The sequence below is a fragment of the Symphalangus syndactylus genome, chromosome 7, assembly GCF_028878055.3.
Source record: "Symphalangus syndactylus isolate Jambi chromosome 7, NHGRI_mSymSyn1-v2.1_pri, whole genome shotgun sequence".
NCBI classification, from domain to species: Eukaryota; Metazoa; Chordata; class Mammalia; order Primates; family Hylobatidae; genus Symphalangus; species Symphalangus syndactylus.
In genome coordinates, this window is record NC_072429.2 from 103,316,165 (window position 1) to 103,332,855 (window position 16,691).

At 36.9% G+C, this 16,691-nt stretch overlaps 1 protein-coding gene and 1 pseudogene across 2 annotated transcripts in view; one reads left to right on the plus strand and one right to left on the minus strand.

Annotated features, from left to right (window-relative positions):
- Nucleotides 1-16,691, minus strand: part of LRP12 (LDL receptor related protein 12) — a 97,299-nt gene that overhangs the window by 72,789 nt on the left and 7,819 nt on the right. The window lies entirely within an intron of this gene.
- LOC129486998 (NADH dehydrogenase [ubiquinone] 1 alpha subcomplex subunit 5-like) lies at nucleotides 1,973-2,782 on the plus strand (annotated as a pseudogene).

Below are 16,691 nucleotides of genomic sequence, written 5' to 3' on the forward strand. Positions count from 1 at the left end.
CATAGTAACTACTATGTAACTGTTTGCTATTGTTACAAGGATGAGTGTATATATCAGTCCCTGCTTGCCTCCTGCTACTTCATATAGCATAGCTTGCTATTCAAATACTATACTATATTGTAACTACTTCAAAATATTTCTACTTTACAATTTTGGTGATCAAGTCATGATTTTTTTTTTTTTTAAAAAGTGCTGTCGATGATACTTTAGATATGTAAAAGGTAACACAATAGGAAAAGAATATATATCACATACGTCACAGAGGTTTCTAACCTCCTACAGCAATGCTTCTCAAACTTGAATATCAAATAAATCACAAGGGATCTTGTTAAAACGAAGATTCCAATTTGGTATCTGGCACAGGCCCTGAGATTCTGCATTTCTAACCAGCTACCAGACAGGACCAATGTAGCTGTTTCTACAGCAGCACTTTGAATAGCAAGGATCTAGAGGTCATAAATGAGCTTTTAGACATTCTAGAATCACACATTATGTACAAAATTTTCTGTGAATGTGCACAGGGGGATTACTTTCTGAAGAAAGGACCTACAATTCTTATATTCTCAGGTGTAGGGATGAGAGTAGGGGACAGGGCAGGGAGGGAGTAATCAGGGGAGATGAGAAAGACACAGATCAGCTCCGCATAGCTAACTGAAAAAAACAAAACTATTGTTATGAAAAAAAGAAAATTAGGCTGGGTGCAGTGGCTCACACCTGAAATTCCAGCACTTTGGGAGGCCGAAGCGGGCAGATCACTTGAGGTCAGGAGTTTGAGGCCAGCCTTGCCAACATGGTGAAACCCTATCTCTATCAAAAAAATCCAAAAATTAGCCGGGCGTGGTGGCACACGCCTGTAGTCCCAGCTACTGGGAGGTTGAGGCAGAAGAATTACTTGAACCTGGGAGGTCGAGGTTGCAGTGAGCCTAGATCCCACCACTGCACTCCAGCCTGGGTAACAGAGTGAGACTCTGTCAAAAAAAAAAAAAGTATTCATAAATAGACGTATTACAGACAAATTATAATTTAGAAGACTAAACTGAAGAATCTTTAAATTATAGAATAAAAAGATAGGTTTTTATAACCTAAGAGACAAAAAAAAGCTAGGTACTTCTATTAAGTGTAATATAATATTCACTTAATAGAAGGTCTAAAGAGATGAAACTTACAGGATAAAATGGATTTAAAACACACATACAGATGTAGACATATATATGTGCACACATATCCATAATAAATATGTATGTGTGCATATATTCACACAACTAGACATATACACATATAAGTATTTTAGAATAGTATTGATATGCTCAGATAAAATGGTCCGCCAAATAGCAAATGGTAATAATGACTGTGAAAACGGTAAACTCACAGACACATACTTGTGAAAACTGTAAACTCCAAATAGAAAAAGGAAATTACAAGCTTCTAAGAGGACAACTCTTTGGTATGAGAACCAAAATGGTTAACTTAAAAGTTACAAAAGGATAAAATAACACACACAGAATTCTGAAAGAAAATATTGAAGCCTGGAATTCCATATCCAGCCAAACCATTACTCAAGTGTGAGGGCAAAATAAAAAAAACAGTTTTAGCTGTGTACCCATAAAAATATATACAACCCAGGCCGGGGACGGTGGCTCACACCTGTAATCCCAGCACTTTGGGAGGCCAAGGCTGGTGGATCAACGAGGTCAGGAGATCGAGACCATCCTGGCTAACATGGTGAAACCCCGTCTCTCCTAAAAATACAAAAAAATTAGCCAGGTGTGGTGGTGGATGCCTGTAGTCCCAGCTACTTGGGAGGCTGAGGCAGGAGAATGGCGTGAACTCGGGAGGCAGAGCTTGCAGTGAGCCAAGATTGCACCACTGCACTCCAGCCTGGGCGACAGAGCGAGACTCCATCTCAAAAAAAAAAAAAAAAAATACACACACACACACACACACCCCCCATACATGTTTCTTGGTTGTGGGGGGAAGAACGGAAAGACGGAGGGGGAGAGAGGCTGGGGCGGGGAGAGAGAGGGAGAGGGGGAGACGGGGAGATGGGGAGAGGGGGACAGGGGGAGATGGGAGGAGTAGGGGAGATGGGGGGAGAGGGAGAGGACACAGCAAAATAAAATTCAGCCTGATTAAAGACTTCAAGAAAAATGGCAGGTCATTGGCTTGTTGGCACTGTCATAGTGGGTGTGCTGAAGACCACTGGCCTTGTGGGATTGGCTATATGCAAGAGTCCATAAGAGAGGCTGAGAATATTGTACACAAAGATTGTTGATGTTCTTGAGCAAATCCCTGAAAATGCAGCACATAGAAAGTATACAGATTACAAATGAGAAGCTGGCTATGGTTAAAGTAGAACCAGATGTTAATAAATTAGAAGACCAACCTCAAGGTGATGAAGTAAGAAGAGGTGATTCCTCAGGTTGAAAATTAACTAAGTCTGGTGAGGAAAATGATGCAGTGAAAAACCATGGGAGCCTTAGGGGAAGAGCCTCCTGCCAATCAGTGGAAATGGCCAATATAATTACTAAATGACTTTGGTGAGTTGATGGGAAACTGATTTAATATTGTGTTATATTAAGAGCGTGTCCATATTATTGACATTTTATAATCAAGAAAAGTGATATACAAAATATTTAGGAGACTTTTGAAAATTAGTGATTATGGTAATATGGTCTTGTGAATCAACTTGTGATTTGTAAAGTACTCACACAAATTATTTCAAAGATGTTATTTCTTTGAACAGAGAGGTTGTGGGAAGATCTGACAATTAGGAAAATTCCTACAGCTCTTCAATGCAGAGGCCATAATCAAAAAGTAGAGTTTCCTTAGTAGTATCTTCAATACATCATTTAATTTTTTATTGTCCCAAAGAAGAAAAGGCCCTTAATTATTATTGTTTAAACAAAGTTATAGATCACTGTTTGAAGTAAATACTAAGAGTGAATATTTTCAAATATAGAATAGCACAAGCAGCTGGTGATAAAATGTGAAATTATGGGTAACCTCCTTGGCTGTAATCTTAGGTATGTAAAGCAAAATTTAAATATATAATTATATACTGATTACAAAATCCATAATAAATGTCATTTTTTTTGAAATAAAAAAAAGAAAAATGACAGGACCAAAAAAGCAGTAAGAGAGCAGGAAAATTAAAGGTGATTACAAATAAAAACAAAGATATCCACTCTTGTCACTTCCATTCAACACCATACTAGAGGTTTTGGCAAGGACAATTAGGTAAGGAAAAAAAGCCATTTAGATTGGAAGGTGTATTAGTCTGTTTTCATGCTGCTGATAAAGACACACCCGAGACTGGGAAGAAAAAGAAGTTTAATTGGATTTAGTACCACATGGCTGCGGAGACCTCAGAATCATGGCCGGAGGCAAAAGGCACTTCTTAGATGGCAGCAGCAAGAAAAAATGAGGAAGAACCAAAAGTGGAAACCCCTGATAAACACATCAGATCTCAGGAGACTTCCTCACTATTACTAGAATAGCATGGGAAAGACTGGCCCCCATGACTTAATTACCTCCCCCGGGTCCCTCCCATAACACGGGGGAATTCTGGAAGATACAATTCAAGTTGAGATTTGGTGGGGATGCAGCCAAACCAAATCAGAAGGCAAGAAGTAAAACCATCTCTATTTGCATATGATAAAATTTTGTATATGAAAAATCCTAAGGTATTCACAGAAACAAAAACTTATTAGAGCTAATAAGTTCAACAAGCTCACAGGATACAACAAAAAGTATATTCATATGCACCAACAATGATAATCTGAAAACTAAGAAAACAATTCCACTTACAATAGCATGAAAAGGAATAAAATAGTTTCAGAACAAAACATTATTGAAAGAGATTAAAATCTACATGAATGAAAAGACATATCCTATGTTTATCAATCAGAAGGACTAAGATTGGTAAGACAATTCTTGACAAATATGCTCTACAGATTCCATGCAATCCCTATCAAAATCCTAGCTACCTTCCCCTGTGCCTAGAAATTGATAAACTAATCCTAAAATTCAATGAAAATTCAAGAAATCCACAATAGCAAAAACAATCTTGAAAAATGAAAACAAATTGGAATACTCAAACTTTCTGATTTCAAAACTTACTACAAAGCGACACTAATGAAGACAGTGTGGTACTAGCATAGGGATAGACAATATAGGTCATAAAATACAGATCTGAGAGGTAAACTCTCATGATTTCAGCCAGTTGATTTTCAACAGGGTGCCAGGAAGATTAAATGGGAGAAAGACTCGTTTTTTTCAACAAATAATGCTGGAACAAAGGAAGCCATGTGCAAAAGAATGAATTTGACCCCTACCTCACATCATATGCACAAAACAGGTCAAAATGGATCAGAAGCCTATATATATATAACAGCAAAATTATAAAACTCTTAGGGGAATTAAAAAACCACACCAGAGTAAACCCCTATGACCTTGGGTTAGCAAATGGATTCTCAGATATAATATCAAAGGCACGAGTAACAAAAACTAGGTAAACTGGACTGTCTCAAAATTGAAAACACTTGTGCCTCAAAGAACACCATTAAGAAAGTAAAATAACAAACTACAGAACAGGATAAAATATTTGAAAATCATATATCAGATAACAGGGTTAATAACCACAATTTTTAAAGAACTCTTACAACTCAAGAACAAAGACAGATACTCTAACCAATTAAGAAGCGGGCAAAAGATTTGAATAGACATTTCTTCAGAGTACAAACACAAATGGCCAATAAACACATGAGAAGAACTTCAACATCATTACCCATTAGGGAGATGAAAATCAAAACCACCATGACATACAACTTCACACCAATTAAAACAGCTGTAATGAAAAAGACAGACAAAGTGTTGGCAAGGATGTGGAGAGATTGCAACCCTCGCATACTGCTAGGGGGAATGTAAAATAGTGCTGCCCTTTGGAAAAGAGTTTGGAGTTCCTCAAAAAGGTAAACATAGAATTACTATGTGAGTCAGTAATTCCACTCCTCTGTATATACCCAAGAGAACTGAAACTATGTGTCCACACAAAAACTTCCACACAAATATTCATAGCATTATTCATAACAGTCCCAAAGTGTAAATTACTCAAATGTCTGTCAACTGATGAACAGATACACAAAGTGGAATATCCATACAATGGAATTTTTGGTAATAAAGTACTGAGCCATGTTACAGTCATGCTATGACATGAATAAGCCATGAAAACATTATGCTAGATGAAAGAAGCCAGACACAAAAGACCAAATATTGTATGATTTAATTTATATGAATGCCCAGAATAGGCAAATCTCCATAATGACAGAAAGTTGATTTGTAGTTTCCAGGGGCTAGAGAGTAGGAAGAATGGGTAGTGATTATTAATAGGTACAGAGTTTCCTTTTGGGTCAATGCAAATATTTTGGAATTAGATAGTGGTGACAGTTGTGTAACTTTGTGAATATGCTAAACACTGAATTGTACACTTTTAAAAGCTGAAGTTCATCATTTAAAATTGTTATTTTTAAAAAAGCATAATACACTACAACCACATGGTTTATCCTCAGAATGAAAGGCTAGTTATATATTTGAAAAAAGTCAATCAATGTAATCCATTATACTAACAGTCAAAAAAGAAAAATCACATAATGACATGAGTAGATACAGAAAAGGGATTTCTCAAAATACAACATAATAATGTTCATAATAAAGATTCATAATAAAACTCTTAGCAAACTAGGAATACAAAAGAACATCCTTAACTCGGTAAAAAGGCATCTACAAAAACCTTACAGCTAACATACTTAATGGTGGAATCTGAAATACTTTCCACCCATGATGGAAAACAGGCAAGCACTCTCACCACTCCTACTCAGCATACTAAAAGTCTTAGCCAATGCAATAAGGCAAGAAAACAAATAAATTTTAAAAAGGTGTATAGTTGGGAAAGGCAAAAATAATACTGTCCATATTCACAGATAACATAAGTATGCAGAAAATTTGACAGAAATCTACACAAATACTCCTAGAACTAATAAGTGAGTTTAGACACAAGGTCAACACAAAAATCAATCACATTTCATATACATGCAAAAAACAATTAAAAATCAAAATTTAAAAGCAATATTATTTCCTATAGCTCCCCCCAAAATGAAATATGTATAATCTAACAAAACATACAAAGGATCTGTGTGTTGAGAACTATGAAACACTAATGAAAGAAATCAAAGACCTAAATTAACAAAGCAACTCTGCATTCATGGATTAGAAAACTCAACATAGTAAAGATATCAATTCTTCCTAAAGTAATCTATAAATTTAACATAGTATCAAACAAAATCCCTGCAGGACATTTTGTAGATAAAAGCAAGCCAATTCTAAAATGTATATGGAAGAGAAAAGGAATTAGAATAGTTAACTTTTACAAAGAATAAAACTGAAAGGATTGCATATACTACCCAATTTTAAGACTTAGGATAAAGCTACAGTAATTAAGAAAGTGTGATAATGACAAAATGATACACACAGAACAATGAAACAGAATATAATCCAGAAATAGACCCATGCAAATATAGCCACTTGATCTTTGATAAACATGCAAAGGCAGCTCAATGGGAAAGGATAATCTTTTCAACAAATAGTGTTGGAACAATTGGTGGTTATCCATATGCAAAAACTGAACCTCCTTTTTAAACCTCATACCTTTTAAAAAGATAAATTATAATGAATTTTAGATCTAAATGTGTAACATAACACTCTAAAACTTTTAGAAAAAAAGCAGAAGGAAACCTTTGTGATCTGGGATTAGGTAAAGAGCTTTTAGAAATGACACAAAAAACAACTCATAAAAAACTGATAAGTTGAACTTCATCAAATTTTAAAACTTTTCCTTTGCCAATGGCACTGTCTAGAGAATAAAAAGACAAGCTACATATTCAGAGGGGGAAAAATATATAAGAACTCCCCAAACTCCACAACAAAAAAACCACCAACCCAATTAAAAATGAGTAATGAACTCAAACATTTCACACAAGATGGCAAAGAAGTATATGAGAAGATGTTCAATATCATTAGCCATTAAAAAATACAAATGCGAACCAGACGAGCTACCACCATATCCCTTCTAGAAAGACAAAAATAAAAATATTAACAATACCAAGTACTGACAAAGACGCAGAGCAACTGAAACACTCCCACACTGCTAGTCAGAATGCAAACTGATACAGTCGCTCTGGAAAACGGTTTGGTAGTTTCTGAAAAAGTTAAGCATGTATGTGTAACTTAGGACCCAGCAATTCTTCTCCTAAGTATTTATCCTAAAGCAGGGGTCTCTAACCCCCAGGCTGCAGACCAGTAATGGGCCGTGGCCTATTAGGAACTGGGCAGCATGGCAGGAAGTGAGTGGTGGGTGAGCAAGCACTACCACCTGATAAGGTCTGCCTATGTCCCCACCCAAAATCTCATCTTGAATTATAATCCCCATAATCTTTATAATCCCCACGTGTTAAGGGAGAGATCAGGTGGAGGTAACTGAATCATGGGGGTGGTTTCCCGCATGATGTTCTCGTAATTGTGAGTGAGTTCTCATGAGATCTGATGATTTATAATTGTTTGGTAGTTCCTCCTGTGTTCATTCTCCTTCCTGTCACTTTGTGAAGAAGGTGCCTTGCTTCCCTTTCACCTTCCACCATAAGTTTCCTGAGGCCTCCCCAGCCATGCTGAACTGTGAGTCAACTAAATCTCTTTCCTTTAATGACCCGGTCTCAGGCAGTTCTTTACAGCATTGTGAAAACAGACTAATGCACCACCTGAGGTCCGTGAACCCTATTGTGAACTGCACATGCAAGGGATCTAGGTTGGGAGTTCCTTATGAGAATCTAATGCCTGATGATCTGAGGTGGAACAGTTTCATTCCAAAACCATCCTCCCTCCCCACCAGGTCTGCAGAAAAATTGTCTTCCACAAAACCGGTCCCTGGTGTCAAAAAGGTTGGGGACCACTGCCCTAGAGAAATAAAAACTTATGTCCACACAGAAACCTGTACTAGATATTTGTAGAAGCTTTATTTATAATAGCCAAAAACTGAAAACAATGGAAATGTCCTTAAATAGGTGAACTGATAAACTGTGGTATATCCACACAATGGCAAGGAATAAAACTACTGATTGACGCAACAATGTGCATGAATCTCCAAGATATTATGCTGAGTAAAAGCAGTCAGTCTCAAATGGTTATGTGTTGGACAATTCCATTTATATGACGTTCTTAAAAAGACAAAACTATGGTTAGGAACATCTCAGTGGTTATCATAGACTATGGGTGAGGACATGGTTGTGACTATAAAGGAAGAGCAGGCAAGAGTTTTCTGGGGTGATGAACTGTTCTACATCCTGATTTTAGTGGTAGCTACATAAATGTGTACATGTGTTAACAGTCACATAACTTTGCACCAGAAAAAAAGAGGGTCAGTTTTACTGTATAATGTCTAAAACAAAATTTAAAAATAAACAACCAGCTAAAAAAATCAACAAAATAAAGAAATAGTGAAAGAAAATTACTAAAATAGAAAACAAGGAAAGCAATACAGCCTGAAACCAAGAGCTAGTTCTTTGAGAAGAACGTCTAAAATAAAAAAATCTTTGATAAGTCTGTTCAAGAAAAGAATGACAGACAAGAGAGACAGATAGGTATTAGGAATGACTATGGTGATATAATCACAGATGTAGAAAATATTTTAAAAATAATATTATTTATAACTTTAAAGCAAATATGGAAATATAGGTAAAATAATGTTCTAGAACATATAATTTAATATAAATTAGCAAAACTGACTCAAGGATGAAGGAATTGAAAATTAGAGTTATTTCCCCAAAGACATCATGGACATATGCTTTTAGAGTAGAGTTCAAATAAACCTTTAAAAAACATAATTTCTATTTATCGTAGCTAGTCCCCTACTTAGATCAGGGAATAAAAGAATAAATAAAATAATAAAATAAATAAAGACCAGAGATAAATCATGTATTCTAATTCTCTCTAACCCACCCACATACAGCAATCAAATCAAACATTCAGATTCTTATTCTTACGTGGTGGAAAAAATAATGTGACGTTGAATCGTATACAAATGTAATTTATGCAGTTTCTTAATACTCGTTTGTATTTTCCCTATGGCTCCTAGCCCTTGTGTAGTAATCCACTCCAGCAGCACCGATAGTAATAGGTTCTCCTTAATCTCCCATCCTTTGTACCTGGGCAAATACTTTTATATACAAGTAATCATGTTAGTACACTACTAGGTCATAGTTTAGGTAACACTGGAGCCATATTTTGGTTAACTTTATGTCTGCTACTTTTTGAGCAAATTAGTTTGGTCTTAAAGTGTCATCCACACAAACTGGATGTACCCTACTGACAGAATACAGGAATCCTACCCCCTGACTTGAGCTCAATCCTCATTTAGCATCTCCATTTTACCTCCCACACAGCTCCTGCCTTCAGATGTGAGTTCCACTTCTAATGGAATTGATCTATCTCCACTGAGGTCTCTTACTGGCTTACTTAGTCCTAAAGCTGACGCGTAAGAAGGGATCTACTTCTTACAGGCTCATCTGTATTATCTTGGTTAGTGAAATGAAGTTTAAACATACTAGGAATGAAAACATTTCTCCCCTCAGCATTTATTAGTACAAAATTGTTAATTTTTGCTTTCCTATTACAGTACCTATATAGTTCATAAACAATCACTTCTCCTTTTCTAATCTTAAAAGGCAAAATAATAATAACTGGAACACTAGAATCTTTTATACTACTTCTAAACACTGAAATCAACAAAAAAAAAGATCGTAAGTGCATCTAAAAGAATGGATTAACAGATATGAAAATCAAGCAGAAGAAGAGGGAGGTTAGGTTACAGGAAGGAAAAAAAGAGGTAGAGGGCAGAAGAAAGCTAAGACTGACTATAGACTGATGTCATAAATATAAATGCAAAGTATAAAAAATATCAGTAAATGTATTCTAGCAGATTAAAATACATCACTAGCAAGTTGTTATGCCCTATGAATGAATGCAAACATGATTCAACATTAGGAATCACATAAATGTAATTTACTCCATTTATAGATAAATGAACTCATTTACTCAACAAGTATTGTCTGGCATTACACTAAATATGTTTTACATATAAGTCTGACCCTATGGTAACTGCAAAAACATAAGACAATGCCACTACTCTCAAAAAATTTTTGTTTGTGTTGGAAAATATAGTTGTCATTTTACATATTTTTATTTAACATGTTATTTATGGTAATATGTAATAGGTTTCTTATTGTCATTTTAAATGAATTAATGTTTTAATAATTACTTAATTTTAATTCCTAATATTCTTAAAAACCATTCTTTGGATTCCTCAATAACTGTGGAGTCCTGTGACCCGAAAGTTTGGAAACTGCTGCTAAACAGAATTATTTTATGCTAATATACCATAATTTGTTCATCTATTCTATTGCTGATGGACACAGGGTTGTTTCTAGTCTGGGACTATAACCAATAAAGATGTTATGAATATTCTTGTATATGTCTTTTGGCACACATTATATACCTGTTGAGTTCATATCTAGGGGCAGAATTGCCGGGCCACAGGACATGTTTACATACAGCTTTAATAGACACTGTTTTCCAAGTGGCTTTCAGCATTTAAAATGTGGTTAGTTGAATGGAGATGAGCTGTAAGTATAAAATTTACACTGGATTTTGAAGACTGAGCATGAAAACATAATGCAGAGCTTCTCATTAATAATTACTTTCTAATGATTACATGTTGAAATGATAGTATTTTAGATATATTAGTTTTAAAATATTAACATTAATTTAACCTGTTTCTTTTTTTAATGTGGTTAATAGAAAATTCAAAACTACATATATGATTTACATTTGAGGCTCACATTATATAACTGAGATGCTTCTAAGAAGGGCACTTAGTTTTGACGAACCAGGAAGACTCCCCAAAGGAGGCAGCAATGGGAAGAAAGCTGAAGGACAGCAGGAGTTAGCCTAGAGAAGAAAGTGGTGGCGGAAGAAATAAGGCAGGCAGAGGGAACAGCGTGTATAAAGGCTGGAAGTCACAAGTATGGCAGGAACATGGTGTGGGAGAGGGGGAAGGGCAGGGGTGAAGGGGAATGACCAAGATGAGGCAGAAAAATAAAAACTAGTCAGATTCCCTGCCCCTGAGTGATCATTCCTGCTTGCAGGGCACAGAGAAGGAATCCAGATCCACCAGTGCCCTGCTCCCAAGCCAACATCAGCTTCAGTGTGACTAAAGCCCCAAGCCAACATCACCTCCAGTTACCAGCGGGAGGTCCTTGACACTCTGCCCAGCTGCGATGTCTCCACCACTGTGGTGAACACCCACAGGAAGGCAGGCACCCTGGCACTGCTAGCGCTCTGCCACAGGTGCTGCAAGTTGGTCCCCGCAATCCAGCGCAGTGGATTTCGAAGCCTTGAAGAACCAGAGAACAAAGTCGGGGCCCAATACAAGTCCCCCAGAGTTAAGAGCATGCAGTCCAGGAATCGGGAGCTGAGCACTGGCCCCCTAAAATCTTCCAGAAATGAAGCCAGTCACCTGAATCCACCTTACACCACAAACACTCAAAGTTATCAAATAGGATAAAAGGGAAAAAAAAATCCAAAGATCAGAAACCTCAAAGATTGAGGGTAGCAGGCCCACAAGATCAGTAAGAACCAGTGCAAGAACCCTGAAAACTCAAAAAGCCAGAATGCCTTTTTCCCTCCAAATGACATCACCTCTCCAGCAAGGGTTCTGAACTGGATTAAGATGACTGAATGACAGAAATAGAAATCAGAATATGAATAGTAACAAAGATCATTGGGCTACAGGAGTACGTTGAAACCCAATCCAAAGAAGCTAAAAATCATGATAAAACAATGCAGGAGCTGACAGACAAAACAGCCACTACAGAAAAGAATGTAACAGACCTGACAGAGCTGAAAAACACACTTTAAGAATTTCATAATGCAATCACAAGTATTAATAGCAGAACAGACCAAGCAGAGGAAAGAATCTCAGAGCTTGAAGACTGGCATTCTGAAACAAGATAGTCAGACAAGAACAGAGAAAAAAGAATAGGAACAAACAAAACCTCTGAGAAATAAGGGATTATGTAAAGAGGTCAAATCCACAACTCATTGGTGTCTCTGAAAGAGATGGGGAAAATGGAACCAACTTGGAAAACATATTTCAGGATATCATCCATGAGAACTTCCCCAACCTAGCTAGAGAAGCCAACATTCAAATTCAGAAAATGCAGAGAACTCAAGTAAGACATTTCAAAAGAAGATCATCCCCAAGACGCATAATCATCAGATTCTTCAAGGTCAAAATGAAAGAAAAAATATTAAAGGTAGCTCGAGAGAAAAAGCAGGTCACCTACAAAGGGAAGTCCATCAGACTAACAGCACACCTCTCAGCAGGAACTCTGCAAGCCAGAAGAGACTGGGGGCCAATATTCAAAATTCTTAAAGAAATTCCAACCCAGAATTTCATATCTTGCCTAAGCGTCATAAGCAAAGGAGAAGTAAGATCCTTTTCAGACATGAAAATGCTGAAGGAATTTGTTACCACCAGACCTGCTGTGCAAGAGCTCCTGAATGAAGCACCAAACATGAGAAGGAAGGACCATTACCAGCCACTACAAAAACACACTGAAGTATACAGACCAATGACACTATAAAGCAACTCCATAAACAAGTCTGCAAAATAACCAGGAAACATCATGATGACAGGATCAAATCCACACATATCAATACTAAACTTGAATGTAAATGGGATAAATGCCCCAAGTAAAAGAAACAGAATGGCAAGCTGGATAAAGAACCAAGATGCACGGGTATGGTATCTTCCAGAGACTCATCTCGCATCCAATGACACACATAGGTTTAAAATAAGGAGAGAAAAATCTACCAAGCAAATGGAAAAAAGAAAAAAGCAATCCTAGTTTCAGACAAAATGGACTTTAAAACACAGATCAAAAAAGACAAAGAAGAACATTACATAATGGAAATGGGTTCAATTCAACAGGAATATCTATTTTAAATATATATGCACTCAACACAGGAGCACCCAGATTCATAAAGCAAGTTCTTAGAGACCTTCAAAGAGACTTAGACTCCCACATAATAATAGTGGGAGACTTTAACACCTCACTGACAGTATTAGATCATCAAAACAGAAAATTAACAAAGATATTCAGGACCTGAATTCAGCACTAGATCAAACAGACCTGACAGATATCTACAGAATTATTCGCCCTAAAACAACAGAATATACATGCTTCTCATTGCCAGATGGCACGTACTCTAAAATTCATTACATAATCGGAAGCAAAAAACTCCTCAGCAAATACAAAAGAAATGAAATCATAAAAAACAATCTCTTGAACCATAGTGCAATCAAATTAGGAATCAAGACTAAGAGACCCACTAAAAACCATACAATTACATGAAAATTGAATAATCTGCTCCTGAATGACTTGGGTAAATAATAAAATTCAGGCAGAAATCAAGAAGTTCTTGGAAACAGGCCGGGCACGGTGGCTCACGCCTGTAATTCTAACACTTTGGGAGGCCAAGGCAGGCAGATCACGAGGTCAGGAGATCGAGACCAACCTAGCTAACAAGGTGAAACCCGTCTCTACTGAAAATACAAAAAAAGCTGGGCATGGTGGTGGGCGCCTGTAGTCCCAGCTACTCGGGAGGGGGAGGCAGGGGAATGGCATGAACCAGGGAGGCGGAGCTTGCAGTGAACCGAGATTGTGCAACTGTGCTCCAGCCTGGGCAACAGAGCGAGATTCCGTCTCAAAAAAAAAAAAAAGAAGTTCTTGGAAACCAATGGAACAAAGACACAACATACCAGAATCTCTGGGACACAGCTAAGGCAGTATTAAAAGGGAAATTTATAGCACTAAATGCCCACATCAAAAAGTTGGAAAGACTGCAAATTAACAACTTAACATCACAACTAAAAGAACTAGAGAACCAAGAGCAAACAAATCCCAAAGCTAGTAAAGACAAGAAATAACCAAAATCAGAGATGAACTGAAGGAGACTGAAATGCAAAAAACCATTCAAAAGATTAACAAATCCAGGAGCTGTTTTTTTTTTTGAAAAAATTAATAAAACAGACCACTAGCTAGAGTAATAAAGAAGAGAGAAAATTCAAACGAGCACAATCAGAAACAACAAAGGGGATACTACCACAGACCCCACAGAAATACAAACAATCATCAGAGAATGTTGCAAACACCTGTATGCACATAAACTAGAAAAATCCAGGAGAAATGGATAAATTACTGGACACATACACCTTCCTAAGACTAAACCAGGAAAAAAAACTGAATCCCTGAACAGGCTAATAACGAACTCTGAAATTAAGTCAGTAATAAATAGCCTACCAACCAAAAAAAGCCCAGATGGATTCACAGCTGAATTCTACCCAATGTACAAAGAAGAGCTGGTACTGTTCCTGCTGTAACTATTCAAAAAAATTGAAGAGGAAGGGCTCCCTAACTCATTCTATGAGGTCAGCATCATCCTGATACCAAAACCTGATGGAAGTTTTGGTATTAAAAAAAAAAACAAAAAACAACAAAAACAAAAAACTTATTGCAACAAAAGAAAACATCAGGCCAATATTCTTCATGAACACTGATGCAAAAATCCTCAAAAAATACTGGCAAACCAAATCCAGTAGCACATCAAAAAGCTTATCCACGGTGATCAAGTAGGCTTTATCCCTGGGATGCAAGCTTGATTCAACATATGCAAATCAATAAATGTGATTCATCGCATAAAGAGAGCTAAAGACAAAAACCACATGATTATCTTGACAGATGCAGAAAGGGCTTTTGATGAAAGTCTACACCCCTTCATATTAAAAACTCTCAGTAAACTAGGTATTAAGAAATATACCTCACGTATGTTTATTGCGGCACTATTCACAATAGCAAAGACTTGGAACCAACCCAAATGTCCAACAACGATAGACTGGATTAAGAAAATGTGGCACATATACACCATGGAATACTACGCAGCCATAAAAAATGAGGAGTTCATATCCTTTATAGGGACACGGATGAAACTGGAAATCATCATTCTCAGTAAACTATCGCAAGGACAAAAAACCAAACACCACATGTTCTCACTCACAGGTGGGAACTGAACAATGAGAACACATGGACACAGGAAGGGGAACATCACACTCCGGGGACTGTTGTGGGGTGGGGGGAGGGGGGGAGGGATAGCATTAGGAGATATACCTAATGCTAAATGACGAGTTAATGGGTGCAGCACACCAACATGGCACATATGTAACAAACCTGCACATTGTGCACATGTACCCTAAAACTTAAAGTAAAAGAATAATAAAAAAAAAGAAATATACCTCAAAATAATAAGAGCCGTCTACGACAAACAAACCCACAACCAACATCATAATGAATGGGCAAAAGCTGGAAGCATGACCCTTGAAAACCGACACAAGACAAGGACGCCCTCTCTCACCACTGCTATTCAACACAGTACTGGAAATCTCAGTTAGGGTAATCAAGCAAAAGAAATAAATAAAGGGCATCCAAATAGGAAGAGAGGATGTCAAATTATCCCTGTTTGCAAATGACATGATCCTATATCTAGAAAACCCCACAGTCTAGGCCTAAAAGCTTCTTAAGCTGATAACTACTTCAGCAAATTCACAGGATATAAAATCAATGTGCAAATATCACTAACATTCCTATACACCAACAACAGTCAAGCTGAAGCCAAATCAGGAATGTATTCCATTCACAACTGCCATAAAAAGAATAAAATACCCAGGAACACAGCTAACCAGGGAGGTGAAAGATCTTTAGAAGGAGAACTATAAAACTATGCTTACAGAAATCAGAGATGACACAAACAAATGGAAAAACATTCTATGTTCATGGGGAAGAAGAATCAATATTGTTAAAATGGCCATACTGCCCAAACCAATTTATAGATTCAATGCTATTCCTATTAAACGACCATTGACATTCTTCACAGAACTAGAAGAAACTATTTTAAAATTCATATAGAACCAAAAAAGAGCCCAAATAGCAAAGGTAATCCTAAGCAAACAGAAGAAAGCTGGAGACATCATGCTACCCAACTTCAAACTACACTACAGGTCTACAGTAACCAAAACTGCATGGTACTCATACAAAAACAGACACATAGACCAATGGAACACAACAGAGAACCCAGAAATAAGGCGGCACATCTACAACTAACTGATCTTCGACAAACTTGACAAAAAAGAGCCATGGGAAAAGGATTCCTTATTCAATAAATGGTGCTGGGGTAACCGGCTAGTCATATGCAGAGGACTGAAACCGGACCCCTTCCTTACACCATTTACAAAAATTAACTCAAGATGGATTGAAGACTTAAATGTAAAACCCAAAACTATAAACACCCTGGAAGACAAGCTAGGCAATACCATTCTAGACACAGAAATAGACAAAGATCTCAGGACAAAGACGCCAAAAGCCATTGCAACAAATGCAAAAATTAAAAAAATTTAAAAAATAACTACTGGGTACTATGTGTGATATGATGTACAGATATCACTGGATATGATGTAACATATCACTAGGTGA